At 37.9% G+C, this 18,509-nt stretch overlaps 1 protein-coding gene across 1 annotated transcript in view; it reads left to right on the top strand.

Annotated features, from left to right (window-relative positions):
* Positions 1-18,509, top strand: part of TENM1 (teneurin transmembrane protein 1) — an 834,650-nt gene that overhangs the window by 109,340 nt on the left and 706,801 nt on the right. Inside the window, exon 2 of the mRNA XM_048318357.1 lies at positions 18,293-18,391. The gene's annotated coding sequence lies outside the window, so the exon portion shown is untranslated. The remainder of the gene's footprint in view (positions 1-18,292; positions 18,392-18,509) is intronic.

The raw sequence follows: 18,509 nt of genomic DNA, 5'->3' as shown, positions 1-18,509 counted from the left end.
TTCTTCTGTTATGAATGCTGCAAATGATCCATTACCCTAATTTTGTAACTACAGAAAGTTGACATGAGTTCCTTGGCCATTTGACAGAGTCACCTCCAATAGTACTGATTTTCATGGAGCTATTTATGTAGCACTGTGGTGGACATGAGCACAGTTGTAAGGGTGACACTCAGAAGTCGCATCTTGCATGGGTGATTCATATAATAAGTGACAGCTGACCACAGGGATGAAAGGAGAAGGCCTAAACAGAACAAGAGAAAAGATGAATAGAAATGGGTACATCACCACATCACTGAGAAATCATTGAAGAAAGAAGCAAACTGCTGTGTGTTCTCCCCTCATTTAATGCTCTATGTATATATATATATGTATGTATTTATTTATTTATTTATAATTTTTACACCCCTACCCCTCTTATTTTTGAGACTCTCTGGCAGACGCTGACTTGCCTACATCAAAGGCAAATGCTCAATGCATTAGGCTTACAAATTTGATTGCTGTTTCTATGTCACCATGTAAATACAGTCAGAAGGCATCTGCACCACTATGTTGGCAGTTGAAAGGGATTTTTTCTGCCCTTTACTCCCTGTTCTGCTGGTAGCATTTGTACTCTCATTTGCCTTCTCCCTCCCTAGTGGATTTCATGGTTGGGAGTAGCACCTGTGGCCACTCTGTGCTCTGACAGCTGCAAGACTCAGATGCCAAGCTATTGAATGTATTTTTTCTGTTATTGTCATCTGGGTTAAAAGAGAGCTTCCAGGCAGACATCTCAGCTGTGTCAGTGTTCATTGCTCGTAGCTGGACAACAAGGTGTCATTAACTCTTCACGATTTCATTTATAGTACACTCATAGGTGCAGAGTTAGCTTTTTAGCATGTGCAGTTCTAGAGAGTAAGTTCTGGTCTACTGTTTAATATGTTTAAAACTCTTTTTAGATCATCCTGTGCTCTGGCCAGAGTTGATAGCTTCTTTTGTGCTCTGCATGTGGTCAAGAACACTCAGGGTCTGTAGCAAATTAGGTGTGCTCTTAGAAACATCTCATCAGCATTTCTTACTTGGCTGCTGCTGAAGTATTTGAAATCTAATTCAGTGTTTGGAAACTGGGAGTACCTGGAAGCAAGCATGGCTGGCTCAGCTAACACATCACCAGAAAGGAGACTGTTAATCAAAGCTCCAAGCATTGCTGTAGGATTGTGCTCGTTAGGATGTACATGTGCTCTGATACAGCAGCCTCTGCATAAAACCAGGCAAGATGCCTTTGGGTTAGGATTAGGGTTAGCAGAGGGTACTAGAGTCGACTCTAAGTTTACTCTGGCTCATGGAAGAGGATAAGATTCTATTGCATTTATCTGAAGGAGATTATTTTTTTTTCTTAATTTCTTTGTAGCTTTGTTGTTTCTTTTTAGCATTCTGAAGTGGTATTTTGAAGTATAACATGGCTAACATAGGCTCATTCCTAAATGACACTGGATAAGAAGTTGTAACCAATAACTTCTTGACTTTCTGACTTTATTGCTGTCTAATGTGTGCACTGGTACACGGCAATATATTGTGCAGCATTGTGACCGCTCTGGGCAGGAAAAGCTCTTGAAAGCAGCAAGGATTCTATGGCCTGGAAGTGGTGTTTGAGAGTCACTGGAACTAGATATTCAAAGAGACCTAAAAACTCCGTCTCTCTAAGACTCGTTGTGAATTAAAAAGCAGAATTAGAAATTGCAATTCAAGTTTGATCAGATAAATTTAGAGATATCACTAATCTCTTCCCTGCCAGAAGTCCAGTGAGCAACATCTTGTAACTGCATTTCTGTTCAATGGACTGTATGTTGGAGAAGGGGTAAATACAACTTTTCTGCATGAGATAGAAAGACATTTGTGGGAAATCATATTTCCACCAGTGGGCTTATGCTCTGCATTCTGTTCAGCTCTTTAATGCTGAAGTTTGCATACAGAGTTCCCAGTTTCAATATTCGCATGATTTCTTTCTGAAGATGATTAATTGATACATACTCTCTTGTACAGAGCTCTAGGCTTCAGAAAACTTTTTGTGGAAAATGGACCCACAAATTATTTTGGCTCATGCAATTTAGTGAGGCAACATCATGGAAAATGTAGTCTCTTTTCTGTTGTAAGCAAAATGTGTTGGGAGGGAGAGATGACCTTCGGAGATAAGGCTGAAACCAAGCAAAAATGCATTCTCTTCCTATTTCACATTGAGGCTGATTTTTATCAGAACACTTGGATGCATTTAGAAGTGGAGTTTAAGAACAGGGATGGACCTTCAAATGTACCTGTGTGACTCTAAACATTACCTGGCCAATTATTTTTTTTCCCCTGCTTGTTATATTCTAGTCTTTGACATGAAAGCTCAGAGTGATCAAGGTAGTTGAATGCCTTGTGTGCAGTCTGGGAGAGATATTTCTGGATGTGTAAGTATGAAAACTTTTTTAAAAACAGGATGCTTTAATGTAAATGAATCTTTATTTTTCAGAAATTTTTGTGCACATATAAAAACGTATTTCAGTCTATTGTATTTCTGCAACAAATGAACTCAAAAGATTATTTTTATCCATTGCTCAGATATAGTCAGGTTCCCACTGAACCACAAAGCTGCTTAAGGACCTGCACACAGTCATTTGTATACAGGGCAAAAGTCTTGTTGGCTGTTTTGCTGTAAACAAAGCAAAGATCTCTTTGACTCAAACAATCCTCTCCCCCTCCGTGCAAATCACAGGCCATATGAGCTTATGGGTTTCCAGGCAAATCCAGCCTGCAGCTGAGGATCCAGGGCTGAGCAGAGCGCGTTGTTGGGCTGGGCACTGGCAGCCACTGTGTCTGTGTGTGCTCTGAACACGTCGTGCACTTCTCTGTGTGACTGTGCGTGCCACATGTGTGACCTTATCTTCCTCCAGCCCCTGCAAGGTGTATTTTCTCTACCTCACTTCATGGCTGCTGCCATATTGTTCTGTTAGGTCATGAAGTTCAGAACTGTTGAGGCAACTGGAGAAAAAAAGGAAAAAAAGAAAAGAAAAACAAGACTGTATTTCCCCAGAATTATATGGGATGTAATTCCTGCTGCTTGTAATAGATTTAATTAATAAAGGGTAATTTACCTGGCAATGCTGTACTCTTGTTTCCCATGCACTGGGTAGTGTCAAACTCAGAAGCACTCGGTCCGATTACTTTAAAAAAATAGAAAATCAATATGTAATAATAAGCAATACATATTACATGTTATTACATGCCTAAGTATGCCAGCTGATGCCTAATTATGTTTGATTATGTGTGATTTATTTTTTGACAGCAGTATGACATATTTAGTTCTTATGATCAGGTAGGTGTCAGCCCATACAAATGTTTGGTAACTCCAGTTTCTAATGCTGGTGGTACAAAGGGCTTGAACACACCTCATGTACTTTGAGCAGAGAGGCAAACATGGAAGATGAAGAGCCACTGATTCATCTTTTTGCTCAAGATGTGTCTCTGCGAATTCACATTGAGTGTTCTGTGTTGGAAAGAGCAGTGTGGCAGCTCATACAGCTTTCCTGAGAATTTGGCTATGAGAATTCTCTAACTGGCCAAAGGAATAAAAAAATATAGTAAGAAGCTAAAACGATAAATGGCCCTGAAGTGCTTGTTACTACTCATAATTTTTGTGCCTTAGTTCCACATGGGATTTTAGAAAGTGATCTGCTTTGAAAGGGGCTGATTTTTTTCTGCTGAGCACCATATGAAAGTCTAACTGTTCTAGCTGCTTTCCAGGCTTTGATTTGTTTTGAATTCTCATGACTGCTTAGTTTTTGAGGGTTAGGGAGGATGTATCCATGGCAAATAATGTGCTGGCTTCTGTAATATTGGCATTGCTGAAGATAGCTTAAATTTTGTTTGGGAGCTTAGATTAGTACTGAAAGACTGAGGCTTTTAAAAGGTCTGGTACCGGAGGCTTTCCTGGCCCTGCTCTGCAGCCTGGGCATGCTCAGATCCTAATCCCCTGTTAATCTCCTTTGATGGTCCTGAGCCAGTGCCAAAAGAATCACATGGATACAAGAGTTCTTAGAAATTTGTTAGGGACTGGCATATTGATAGTGTTAAAATACTTAATCATAAAGCAGTAACAAGAAGCCTTTAAGGTCCACCAAATTTTTAGTTTTCTAGAAGTTTGGAAGTGTTAGACTGCTTTGTTTTACCTACTGTGTTCACATATATGAAGTTAATAAGAGAGCATTCTTCTAAAAGTGCCAAAGGGGTGGCCATGAAGGTTTTCAAATAAGCAGTACATCCTTACAAATAAGCAGTACATCCTTACATGCAAAACTGTTTGAGTTCCATCCTGCGGTCTGCATGATTTTCCTTTAAAACGATATGCATCTGCACAACTGACTAAAGAGATATCTTAAACCCCACTATTTTAGCCCCTAAAATAATAAAAGATTTCCAATCAATTTCGTTTTTGAAAGGAAGCACAGGAACAGCTTTCTTTAAATTTATTTTCTATTGGTATGAATTTTTTGTGATTTTTCTTTTTCCTCTTGCCCCCAAATCCGTCTCATATTTCACAGATGAGGGAACAGAGTGATGGTGTGTCACATCCAGTTATATCAGTCGCTTTGGCAGTCATTACTGACACAGCTTAATGCAGTCTGACTGATGTAATCAGACATGATGTCTCTCACAGTATACTGTGTCACCCTGAGAAATATAAGAAGACACAGGTTTCAGAAAAACACAGTTAAGAGTTGTTTTACAAAACAAATAATAACCCATGGCATTGTGTCTGAAGACAGGCACCCAAAACATGTAGGTCCTTCTGGACAGAACAAGATCAGTGTGCTAAATTCATTTCCTTAGGGAGTATAAGGTTTTTTCAGCCCACTTGACTGAACTTCATTTATAAAGGAGTTAATGCAACTTTCTGCAATAGTAATTTCTCTTTCTGTTCCTCACCTAAAGCACAATGATGTCCATTTCAAAAAGGTATTTTGTGTGCTTCCCATTTTGGGATACCCAGCTTGTGACCTCCTCAGTGCTTCTGGTTTCAGTGAGCTGATCTATCTCACATTTGGCTTTCACAATTGAGAATGTCCAAACAGCTAGCCACAAAGAAGGACTTAGCTTTGGAAGGCACTGTGTAGCATAAATGTCATAATTAGTTTCAATGTTGGGGTATTCACTGATGGCATTTTGAATTTATTTTACTATTCTCACAGTTCAGCTGCTGCCGCTGAAGCACCCAGATGCAAACAAAGCTTGTATTCATACTTCCTGATGTGTAGTTAGAGCAGGGATCATTTCTCTGATCATTAAAGGCAGGTGCTCAATTGGACTTGATGATTTCACAAGTTTGAATTTATTGATCCAAATCTCAGCTTTAGTTTTCCTGACCTCTAGAACAGCATGTGAAATCTGAGGTCCACTGAAGTCAGTCCCAAGCTTCCCATTCACTTCAGCAGGGCAGGCTCAGACATGTGGAGCTCGCTTCAGGGACTCACTGAACTTGAAGTTGTTTGAAAAAAGTTGTCCAGTGGTTAAAGTGACAATTGGATAAGAAATACCAGTTGAAGTGTCTCTGAAGGATGTTGAGCCTGTTAAAAACCACCTATTATTTTCACCTAAGCAAGTGAGAACTGAAAATTCCATTGAAATGGAAAAAATATTGATCAGTAACAATGAGAGAAACGCTTGTCTATACTTTGAAAAAGTGGCTGTAAGCCTTGATTTGGGATCCATCCGTATGACTAAAATGAAAGTAATAAACATTAATGTGATTCTGGACCCATAAATCCTACTGGAGACATCATCAAGCTGTAATTATAACACACATTTAAATTAATGAGTTGGATATAAATGTAGCTATCAAAACTGTTTGAAAAATATAGAACTTAATCTGTACTTGTCTCCATCTCCAGAAGTGTCTTTTAATGTCTGTTCTTAAAACAGCACTTTTAATTTGATCGGGGTTTTTCCGCTAAAAGTGAAAATGAATGCAAATAATTTGTGCTTTAAAATAGAAAAAACAAAAGAAAAGAACTATACAGGAAAACAAATGTGTCTCTGTCTGCCTCTCTCTGTCACCAGCATTTTAATGATCACTTTACAACTTTGCTATCTCTGAACTTAGATTTGCTTCAGCTTCCTCAGCTTCATTTGCATTCAGCACTATTTTGCTGTTTTGGGAAGTATTGATTGAGAAAGCAATAGAAGAGTTTTTATACAATGTCTGTGGAAAATGTCTATGGAAATGTAGGAGTGTGGAGTTGCTCCGTACACGGAGCTGTTGATACCTCCACAAAAATATTAAGTCCCTATAAAGGTGTCATTGTCTGGTGTGTCCGATATATGCTGCTGTTTAATCTTTCTGGAGGGGGTAGCAGTTGAAATGTTTAACATGCTACATAATTTTAGATGAAAATTAATTAGCATGAGCAGGCAAGGCACCCTATGGTGTCACTGTTTAGTCAGTTTTCTATGGAGAATCACACTTTAATAGGAAAAACAGTATTGTGCTTTTTTTTTTTTTAATGTTCTGAAGACATAATAAAAACAAGCAAATTAAAATTAGTAATGATGTCTCATCTTATCATATGTTTTCTTGCTTTCTATGCCATCCATTCTGCTGCCATTAGTGAAGGAAACCATGTGGAGGAAAAGATTAACAAAACCTAAGTGAAAAACCTCAGACAAATGCTATTTTCTTTTCCAGTGCAGGCACTGCCAATGCCTTCCTGGAAAAACTGCTTCTGAACCTTTCATCTATGCTTTTGGATGGTAGTACTGAAGAAATTTGTCTCAGCAACATAATTAGAATCACCTGGATGGAAGTGAGAGCTGTCAGGGGTGTTTTAAATGCTCCCAGTTTGGTGCTGTGTGGCAACATGATAGCTATATACAGCATTTTGAGTCTCTGAATTACTGAGATAACTGACCTAAAGGAAAGAGAGAAACAAGAGACTGCTTAAAAAAATTAATAAGAGCAACTCTTTGATAAATACAGTGACTGGAACAAACAGAGCAATGAAGCCTGTTCATATGTTAAATTTATGAAGGGGTAGTTGATGAGAAAGTTTAAAAGAATGATCACAGTGTGGCTAATCCAAAATGTGATCAGAGTTAAAATGTCTTGGTGATTCGTGTAGATAAGTATTTGACAGAAGTGTTGATTGGAATGACCTAATTATTTTAATCATTTTGGGGGGGAGGGGTTGTTTGGTTTTTCAATAAAGAAATCAGTTTACATAACTGCGGGCTTATGTGATCATTGTTTTACCTGTAGTGTCTCAGCCCTCCCTCTTCTCTTGAGTGTGTTCTGATCCATTTGTCATTTGGAGGTTTTATGAAGTGTGGCAGGGAAGAGCTGAATCTCTTGCATCACATCTGTTATGGGTCAGAGGCAAATAAAACCACCACCCAGGAACATGCTGCTAATGGGGAGGTAATATATAATACAATAAAAGACTTAGCTTTTCTTTCTCCATTCTTGGATAAATCTACACCAATTTCTAATACTAATATTGCTTTAAGAGGCTGTAAAATTTTTCTTCAGTCATATCCACTGCAACTATGATTATGGTCTGTTCCATCTGCAAGGATATTTTCAGGTATATTTAGTTTTAAGCATGTGTGTAGCTTTTGCTGAATAACCATATTGCTTGCACATAAAGATGAAAGAACAGACTTAAAGTTGTGAAGCCTATCCTCCCCAATGCCAAAAAAATGGCATTTCAGGCTGGTTACTCCATAAATTAATGTTTGAGACTGTGTACAAATACCTTGCTCAATGATTTAATTAATAAATAATTGGATTGTTCATAAAACACTGAGGTGGCTAAGAGGTGTTTGGTTTTTTTTTTTTTTTCTTTTTAATTACAGTGTTGTATTTTAATTATATATTGAATTTTCTCTTTTTTTCTTGAAAAAGGGTTTGGCTCTTCTCTTTCCAAAAAAGTACACCTTAGCACATGGGCTAAGGAACTACTCAAGGTCCATATTTGCAATCTTAAAAATGTCTTTTCCTTCCATGTAGGAAAGTCTATGGTAGTTATTTGGTGTCAGAAATCTGTGACAGGATAACATATTCTAAAAAGAGAATATAAGGGCATTTTGCAGTGTAATTCACATTATTGATTTTTTGTAGGAATATGCTTTTGATTTCTCTTTGTATTCAGGGGCAAGTATTTATTTGATAAACACTTCCTGAGAATATCCAGCTTCCTATTACTAAAAGTGCTACATAGAATTACTGCAAACGAGGCAGGTGAGAGGTGCCAACTTTGCTTTGTTTACTTTCCCCACTGACAAGTGTTTCTGTGTACAGATAATGTAGAACATTGAGACTCTGCTTCCCTTAAGGGCATGACTTTTCAAACACAAACAGGGTAAAGAAAACATTCTAAGAAACAGAAAAGGCTTGGGTTTGCCTCCCTAAATTGCTAGGGGAGACTCCAGGCAGTTTGTGGTACCTGAAATAGCTTTTATTCTTTCTGCTTCTACTTGACAACGTTTGAAGCTGATGATGTCTCTTTAAATCTGCTGTAGCTTGTGCTGCCTGGGAACAGATGTGCTTCTCCTTATTTCTTGTGTTTGCCCTGCTATCAACTGGGATGAAGATAGGCAGGCAAAAGTAATTAATTTGTAATATTTCACATTTTTCTTACAGATAGAGCAAGGACAATTTCAAATTAAAGCAGCTCTCCTTCTGCAAGAAAAACAGATATTTGCTTGTATCACTTCAAATTTGTATTAGACTATATTTTATTGTTGAGAAGTGTCATGTTGCTACACTGAATAGTGCAACACGGGCTGACCTACTTCAATGTTGAAATGCTGATTCACCTTTCTACATTTTTGAGCAAATGGAAATATTTGTTCTTGTCTTCAAATGGAAGTACAAAACAGAGCAGATATTTGCAGGCATGAGTAAATCTCAGTGGACCAAGTTTACGATATATATTGTAAACTCCTAATTTCATCAAGATTGTTTTTAATTTAAAGATGGTAGACCAGAAAGCTGTGATCAATAACATAAAAATTCGTGACCATGTTGGAGTATGTCACATTAGTAGTTAATATCTACTGCCTGTATTTCATGAGAATATTTGAAACATTCTATTATAAAGGTTAATATTTAGTATAAAGATATTCTGAAACTTCTGCATGTAATCGTTAATAACAGAAAAAGCAGTTCAGCTCCTGAGCTAGAGGGCACATCTTTAAGTAGCCTATAAAAGGAGACAACATGTCCAAGCATTTGTTATGTAGGTGTCTTTTCAGAGCATTCAATTTCTCTACTGAAAGAACTCCCCAAATTTTTATTAGCCATGTGTTTATAGTAGGTGTGTACTGGGGGTTTTTTTTCCATTTCACTGTAATTATTACTCTGGCAACAAGAACAAGTTGAAATTGTGGCTTGTCTCCTGGACATTCTGCTTTCATTACATATGGTTCTCTCCATTAAAATACAGACCAGTTGCTCAAGCCACCTTAAGGGGAAAGCACTCTGCATGCTGCTCCCAAAATTAGGCATGCAGGCAAGTTAACAGGAGCAGTAATTGCATGCATTATTTGCTGGCGGGAGCACTGACTGTGTACATAAATTTTCAAATTATTGTACTGGCTGCAACTCATTGCTAGTGAGCATCCACTGCCACCTCCTTTCCTACGAAATGAAATATCCTTTGTAGGTAACTATTTATGTTTATACTTAGGGTTTATAATGACTAATGACAAATGTTTTCATGTTTGCTATTCTGAATTGCATGCCATATGTGTTGGCCTGACCTTTGAATGAACAACGTGATGGGTGCTGCTTAGAAAATATGGAACAGAGTGGATTATGTATAGATTTTATACAGCAAAGGAAAAATGGAGGAGGGGAATCCACTTAGTTCCTGAGGAGCAGGATCAGTTCTAGACACAAAGCCATTCTAAGAAATATTTTGATTACGTCTGATCACAGCAGGATTTTTCCTGTTGCTGCTGTCCTTTTTTTCTGGGACCCATATGCCCATGAATGGAGGGTTGGGGGCTGCTTTCCCCTTCTGATTAAGGAATTAAGAGGCAGTTCTGCCAAAGCTACTCTTGCAGCTGACTGGTACTCAGAGGGCCATTCTAATATGTTGCTATTCAAAGGGTGTTCCTGTGCAGGAAATGAAGCTGTGCCCTATGCTGTGCCTAGAACCTTAACTACAAATGGAGAAGAATATTCATGTTGCACAAAGGTACTGAGATATGACTGATCTCAGCCTTATAAGGCACCTGTGAGATTGTGTCTTGTTGAGAGAGAACTTTTAGGAATTCCTCTCTTCAGTTTTATCCCATCTTAATGAATGCTGATTTACTCAAGGTCATGAAGGACAAGACAGTCCTCCATTCTTTCATGTGTATGTACAGAACTTCCTCAGCTTTTTAAAGTGAATAGAAGTTGGTTCTTCAACAAAGAATGGAAGAAGGAAACTCAGAATTAATTGCTGAAAAATTGTTTCTTCTGTTTCAGCCCTATTTTTAGATACTGCTCAAGAATGCTTGTGAGATTTTTCTGCCGCTCATCTCAGCTACTCGCCACTGAGTTAATTATTACCCATTTAAAATTCTGTGTAGTTCAAATAATTTCCATCTCCGTTCCTCTCCCTTTTTTTCTTTTTCACTAACACTTAGAATATTTATATTTCTATGGCTTTCAGATACTTAAGTTGTGGTATCAAGCATGTACTCTCAATTATCTGTCAGAATTAATGAGCAAGTTTACCCACAAGTGTCTCATTTTTCACTGTGTACAAAATAAGCAAGAAGGGCATATTTTAGAATCTATAGGCTGCTGTAGGTATAACATTATTTTGATGTATGGCACAGCCTCCCTAATGAGATCGTTGCAGGAGTGTTTTGCATGTGGTAGATGTGTAAAATGCAGATGATTTTTGTAGCTGACAGCAGCCATCACACTGACTCATACAACGTTTGTGCTGTAAATTTTCTCTGAGCAGCAGACACATCAGCAGTATCTCTTGCATATCTAAATATTATATTGTGCACATTTTCACCTGTATTCAAGCAGTACTATGGCCTAGTTTGTTTTATCCTTGGGAAGCAATATTTTAATGCTTGTGTTTTCCTGTTTTCCATACAGTAACATTGAGAAAAATGTATTATTTCCTTGCAAATAAAAGATTGTTGCCAAAGATGAAACATTTACAGTCTTCATGTAAACTTGCAGGTCTGTTCCTGATTTATAGTTTGGATCAGGCCTGGGCTGGGCAAATGCCCTGGAGCCCTGCTGTATTCAAAACAGCAGTGTGGGCTGAAATAAACTTGGAGAACCTGGGCTTTTTTCACCTAGCCCTTGGTGCTTTTTGAAAATCAGTCTTTTTAAGAAGTTACAACTTGAGCATTCAGCATCTCATTATTATTATTATATAAAATCTTGAGCTTGAGCTTGATGGACCCATTATCACTCTTTGCATAGACAGACTTCAATTTGAATAGTGTCTCCTCCACAGTATCATTATAGGATTTAGGTTTTTTACATGGATCCTTTCTGTTGTTTGCTTTTATTTCTCTTAAAATAGGTGAACTGAAGCATGACTTTTTGAACAAAAGATAAACCAATTTCTTTTTGCTGTTAAAATTATTGTGTTCAGTTTTAGGGTGTGTATCATACACTCAGAGGAGCACCAAAAGATAGTAACAGGTATTTGCTGTGTAATGCAATTACATATCTCTTCTATAAGGTCCCACAAAATTTATTTCATGGTACTTTCAGGGGAATTTCATCTTGTCTCAGAAAACTCATAACCTTCAAACAACCATGAAAACAGTGGGATATTGTTCAATGCTCTCTGACATCGCTGTCAGCTCCAAAAAAAGCTTAAAAATTTTTTTGGGTTTCTGGTTTGCTCCTTCTTCATCCCCACCTTGCCTTGTAAAGCTGATATATGATCAGCCTTTGGTGTCAAAATATACCTGAGGTTTGAATGTTACTCTTGATTTAGAAGGCTTGTACACAGGAAAAAATAGGTATGACTCTAGCTGAACACTGTCAGTAATTCCATTTGAATGTATTTGAGAATTCCTTCAAACACAATGCTTTTTAAATCTAATAACATATTGCAAGGTATAGTTCCTAAATTTCTGTTAGGATGATGTTTCTACCAATCTCTTCCATTAGGACTCATGTAGAGCACTTTATTTCTCAGAAGTCAAGCTCTATGTTTAATGTTTTCTTTAATAGACTACCCCAATCTCACAGCTTTTTAGTGTCTAATGAAATATAACTGTGTAGTGAAACTGATTAAGTTGAAAATAGCGTTTTTTTGTAATGAGGAAGGAGCATAAAAATGATTTGGGACGAAGATACTGATTAGATTTTAAAGGCAAAATCTGAATAATGAGATCTGCCAAATTGATAAGTGATGTCTCGATGCAATTTTAATGAACACAAGCCCTTTTCTGAGCTAAATGAATGTTAGATTAATAGTAAGTTATTTTCAGGATTTAAGGATTTTGTTTACCTTGGAGAGTACATTAGTTACAGAGGTGACACCTGCATATTTTGTAGACTGGTCTTACCTTTTCCAGCAATTAAATCATGGCCTTCGGAAGCTGAGTGCTAAAACACTTATTAACTTCTGAGAGGTGAGGATTTTGCTCTGAAGCTTCATATTAATATAAGTTGTTGGGGAATATATAGAAAATGAAGGTAATATGATGAAGGAAGGACTCTGAGAATTGTTAAAGAAAAACCTGCAAACAGAAAGAAAAGTAGACTTTCCTGACATAGCACAGGCTGAACAACCAGTCTAAATTGGAAGCTGTTTTCATATTTCTCCTTAAGTTTAGTTCTTGTACTTTTGTGTTCTTTATCAAGCCATGTACATGATTAAACAGTGAGGTTAACCTGAAAGTTGCTCTGTTTGGGGAATTCAGTGTTATCATGACAGCATCCTCCTTCAAGGAGGATGGTAATCCTGCTGCACAGTGTCAGCAAACACAGCTCTGGAGTCATCCTGGAACTCGGTTGCCACAGCAACGTGGTCCCTACTACAAGCAAAGGAAGCAAAACACATGGGAGAAATATTGTGCTACTCCAAGAAATCTCAAGATTTCCAGAACAATAACACTCCAAATTCCAATTTCCCACCTCAGAAATGTTAATCAAGCTGTTTACTGTATATATTGGGAAATCATGAAAGTTAATGTGAAAATAAGACCCCTTTCCTGGTGAACTATCAGAGATATGAATGAAGATTTACTAGCTTAAAGCTAGGAAGTTGAAAACTGAATTCTTTATGCCTCAGTCTGGATAGTTTTCTATCCTATGGACAAAACATTTAAGAATACACTTGACATTTTCTGTATCAGAAGTTACTGAGAATTCCTCCTTTGAGTTACTTGTGGACATAGGGCACATTTTTTTCTCTCACTGCTGTGAACCTATGTCTGTGTCTATAAAAAAGTAGTGCTAGCCAGATTATCCTTCTGTTGTGTTTTTAAAGATATTTTAACCTTGAAAGAACCAAACCTTATTGTGAAAATAAGTATTTCCTATAGAAAATAAATTCTTTTTATAATTTGCAAGAAATTTTCAACTGTTGGGATTTCAGGTTGTTTTGTTTCAGTGATTTTTTTTTTTTCTGGAAAGAAACCTGGCAGTACCAGATAGAGCTGATTTCTGATAAATTAGAGATTTTCTTTTTTAATAAGGCATTATTAAGCTTAAAAACAAAAAAGTGATTGGCCTTTTAAATGCATAGAGACTGTTGCTTTTACATATAAATACAGACAGACTGGAACCAGGACCTGGGTTTGCTAATGGGGGTCCAGGGCAGGAGCTCTGAGAGTGTCATGTTTGAATGTTACTTTTGAACTGTAGATCCCTGAACTGCTGCCAGAGTGCTGCAACCATGGTATCAGGTGGCTTCCAATTTGTGTATAGGCCTCTGCTGGGTATGGGATAGCCTTAGTATAATAAAAATTAGTTATTAATAAATACACCTATTTTAAATTTAAAATATGCTATTAATAAATACACTTCTTTTAAAATAGGATATTGACACAAGGGGCATGTTCTTGACAAGTAGGGGACAAACTTTTATACACTCTGATCCAGGGTGCAAATTATGCAGGAGAAATAGTCATGTTGGTAGAAGGCTTAGGAGAACTTGGAGGCAAACAGCTGCTGTCCTCGATTACTTCTCTAAGAACTTCATCTTCACACAGTCAGCAAGTTTGATCTTTTCCTTTCATAAAACATATTTTACTTTCTGACTGAGAGCAGGTGATGAAATTGAGGTATATAATTAAATTTAAGAAAATATAACTGCTACGACTCAGAGAGAATCCATACTTGGCAAATTTATAACATATTTTGAATTAGGTTATCTAATGTAAGTTTCAATCTTCTATTTTTGAGCACAGCTCTTTAAACACAGCATTTCTAATGGTGGATGTAAAGACAGTGTTGGTCATCTTTGTGGTGGAGTTAAGCTCATTGAATTGGGTTTCTTCCCACATGACCCATGAGAATGTTTCATAATAGGTGCAAAACCATTTTCTCTTACCACAAGCAAAAGTATTTCAAATTTTATGTTGAATGACTTCCTAAATGTTCGTGTTAAAACTGCCATTCCATTATTTTTTTTTTAATGGAGAAGTAAGAGCCAAATCAGCAGTGATTAATTTAATTCCATCATTTTTTTAGGTTGTTTTCAAAACTATAAATAGTCCATATAACTGATTATAGCATAGTAAAGAATATACCACTTCTAAACACCATGGAATATTATAATTTTTTAGATTTGGTGAAAAATTCAAGAATATTTTCAAATTTGATTTGAAAAGAAAAATGGTAAAAACTTGATCAAAACTGTAAAATGCATATAGAGTAGCTGAGTGAGAATAACCCTGGCTATGTGATTAAACAGAAATATGAAATAAATGGAGCACTGAAAGGTCAATTGTAGAGACAAATTACTAGCTCCACCAGCAGTTTCATGTCTTATAGTTTGTTGCTCAGGTTAAAATGATATATATTCTATATATGTCTAAGCTGACCTCTAGGAAATTGCATTGGAAATAGGCCCAAGAAAAATTGATGGGGAGATGGTGGTTAAATAGAGTTGTTTGGTGGTTTGAAACACAAAAAAAAAATTGCAAATAATCTAATGTATCACTTCAGACTTACAGAATTTGACCTACAAAATAAGTTTCAAATTTGTTAATTTGACCTTTTAGATTCTATTGGGGGTTTTTTTGGAAATAGTTTAGGCAATATATTATTAAAGTTCTTAAGATAAGCCTTTCACTTAAAAGTTATCACGTTGTTCTTAAAAAGGTTAAAAAGGAAGAGCCTGGGAGCTACTGGCCAGTCAGCCTCCCCTCAGTCCCTGGGCGGATCAGGGAGCAGATCCCCACAGATGCTCTGTAAGGCACAGGGAGGTGACTGAAGACAACCAGCATGGGTTCACCAAGGGCAAGGCCATTGACCTTCCCTGTGACCTTCCCTGATGGAGTGACCACGTCAGTGGACAAGGGAAGGGCTGTGGATGTCTACCTGCAGTTCTGTGAGGCCTTTGACATGGTCCCCCACAACATCCTTCTCTCTGAAGTGATGTGGATTTGATGGATGGACTGTTTGGTGGGTAAGGAATTGCTTGCATCAGAGGGCAGTGGTCCATTGCTTAATGTTTGTACGGAGATGGGTAACGAGTGGTGTCCCTGAGGGGTCCATACTGGTACCGGGACCCTTTAATGTCTTCATCAGTGCTACAGTCAGTGGGACTGAGCACACCCTCAGCAAGTTTGCAGACAACACCCAGCTGTGTGGGGCAGCTGACACACCTGAAGGACAGGATGCCATCCAGAGGGACCCAACAAGCTCAGGACATGGCCCATAGCAATCCCACTGACAAGAGCAAACACAAGGCGCTGCACCAGGGCTGAGGCTACTCCCAGTGTCAGTCCAGGCTGGGGATGAAGAGATGGAGAGCAGCCCTGCCCAGAAGGATGTGGGGGTGCTGCTGGGTGAGAGGCTGGACATGAACCGGCAACAGGCACTCACAGTGCAGAGAGCCAAACGTGTTCTGGGCTGCATCAGAGCCCCGTGGGCAGCAGGGGAGGGAGGGGACTCTGCCCCTCTGCTCCGCTCTGGTGAGACCCCACCTGCAGCGCTGCATCCAGCTCTGGGGTCCCCAGCACAGGAAGGATGTGAACCTGTTGGTGCAGGTCCAGAGGAAGGTGACAAAAAGTATCAAAGGGCTGGAACACCTCTCTGATGAGGAAAGGCTGAGAGAGTTGGGGCTGCTTAGCCTGGAGGAGAGAAGGCCCTGGGGAAATCTTGTTGTGGTCTTTCATTATTGGAATAGGGCTTATAATAAAGATAGGACGCATATTGTGCAAGGACAATGTAATGATTTTAAACTAAAAGAAGGTAGATTCACACTAGATATTAGGAAGAAATTTTTTACAAAGAGGGTGGTGAGGCCCTGGCACATGTTGCCCAGAGGGGTGGTAGATGCCCCACCCCTGTACCATTCAAGGCCAGGCTGGATGAGGCCCTGAGTAATGTGAAATAGTTGAAGATGTTCCTGCCCAAGGCAGGGTTGTTGGAATAAATGACCTTTAAAAGTGTCTTCTGACCAAAATCATTCTATGATTTTTGGACCCCTCTGGCCTAGCTTTTTGTAAGAGGTGATGCTGATGGATTTCCTTGGCTGGGGCAAAAGCAATTTTTATTCCATATTTTGTGACCTCTTAGCACCTATAATGGAAGCAAGACCACAAGAACTACTCAAACAAGAGTCAGGTTTAGGTCACTAAAAGCAAATGTGGTGCAAGAGTCATTCAGTTTTTATTTTCTTTTAATAATCTCTGGTATTGCCTAAAGATTCACCCAAAAGTCTCAGTAGGGAACAGTCTTGATCTGAGACCTGTAGCTTTTTTATATGGCTTTACGAAAGTGTATGCAGGAGCAGTCACACAAATATTATTTCAGTGAATAAATTTTTTTTATTATTCAATAGCAAGAAGACAGGTATCACTTGGTAAAACAGGCAAGCGATACTCTTGTCTTCCTGAGACTGACTGAAATTAAGGAAAGGAAAAGCCAATTCATACACCTGATGTTTTCTAGTTGTTACCAGGAGAACACATGCTACAACTTGACATCTTAGTGAAAGCCTTGATTTTTTTTTTTGCCTACCAAATAAGCTCATCTAAGTTATGATGACTGAAATAGACACTTCTCACATTCTGTTTATTGAATTCATTTTCCCTACATTGTCTGTGCATGCTTTCTGGTGTAGATGAACCCATATTCTATTTCTTCACCAACATGAGAAACTGAAATAAAGCATTCAGAATGCTTATCTGGTTGGTTTTTTCCCCTGATCCTTAGTACGATGGTTGTTAGATGAAGTAATGAACGTTCTGTCTACTTGAAATCAGTGCCAGCTTTAAGACAATATTCTTTGCAATGTTTTTCAGCTGTTCTGAATATATTTATTTCTCACAGCATGAAAAATAGAGTATTCTAATGCATTTGAAAAAAATAATGCAGTGATGCAAATGGAAACAAAGCTTCATTTTTTTTCCTGTGTAGAAGAAAATTGCAAAGTAGCCTTATTCACAGTTCCCAGGCAAGCATTATGTGTTAATAACTACCTTTATTCATTTTTCAATATCTTTCAGCCTAGTTAATCTGTGTTGTATAAACACATTAATGCAAGAAAATCCCTTTTCAGACAATATATTGACCTTCAAAATTTGTGTAAACTGATGTTTCCGAAGCCCAATTTCAAATCTAGTAATTAATGGGCACAATCCTTGTTATCCTGAAGCAGAGAAGAGGACTTTGATGTTGCAGCTGGACGGGTGCACATCACATGGAGTTCTAGTAGGTTTAGCCTGGTAGAACACAGAACTGATTATTTTTCTTCTTGGAATTTTCTTAGTGGAAAAAAATAGTTCTGCTATAGAATTTTTCTTTATAGTGTGTCTTGCTTTTATACAGTTTCTCTGTTGTTCCTAAATATTTGCTGTATTTCACTGTTCATGAAAGCAAGTAGTTTTAATATGGAGGGCTATCCAGGAGTGGAGGCTACTGCAGAGTCTGGAGGGTCACAAATATCATTAATACTTCGATTAAGCAATACTTTTAAATGTTGAAGTCATTGTATTAAAACATTGACTTGCATTTACTTTAAAATGACTGCTTTGAATACATCTGCTATATTTGGAGCCCTGTTGCAAGTCCAACTTATTTTTCAGATTTGAATAAAATTCTCTTCATCTGTTGTCTTATTTACAGCAGAATAGCCCCGCCACAGTCTTCAGCTGAGCTTGCAGGACATGGAGAGAGGCTTCACTGAGTCTTCACAAAGGAAAGAATTTTCAAATTAATGATTAGGTGAGTTTAAAAGAAGCAACTGCAGCAAGATTTTGCTATGAATCTTCTGGTCTCAGGTATGGTATCAGATTAAAGTCTGGGAAAAATGTAGGCAGAAAACAACAGTAAATTATTAGAG

The sequence above is a fragment of the Corvus hawaiiensis genome, chromosome 14, assembly GCF_020740725.1.
Source record: "Corvus hawaiiensis isolate bCorHaw1 chromosome 14, bCorHaw1.pri.cur, whole genome shotgun sequence".
In the NCBI taxonomy this organism is placed as follows: Eukaryota; Metazoa; Chordata; class Aves; order Passeriformes; family Corvidae; genus Corvus; species Corvus hawaiiensis.
This window is presented reverse-complemented; position numbering and strand designations above follow the sequence as displayed.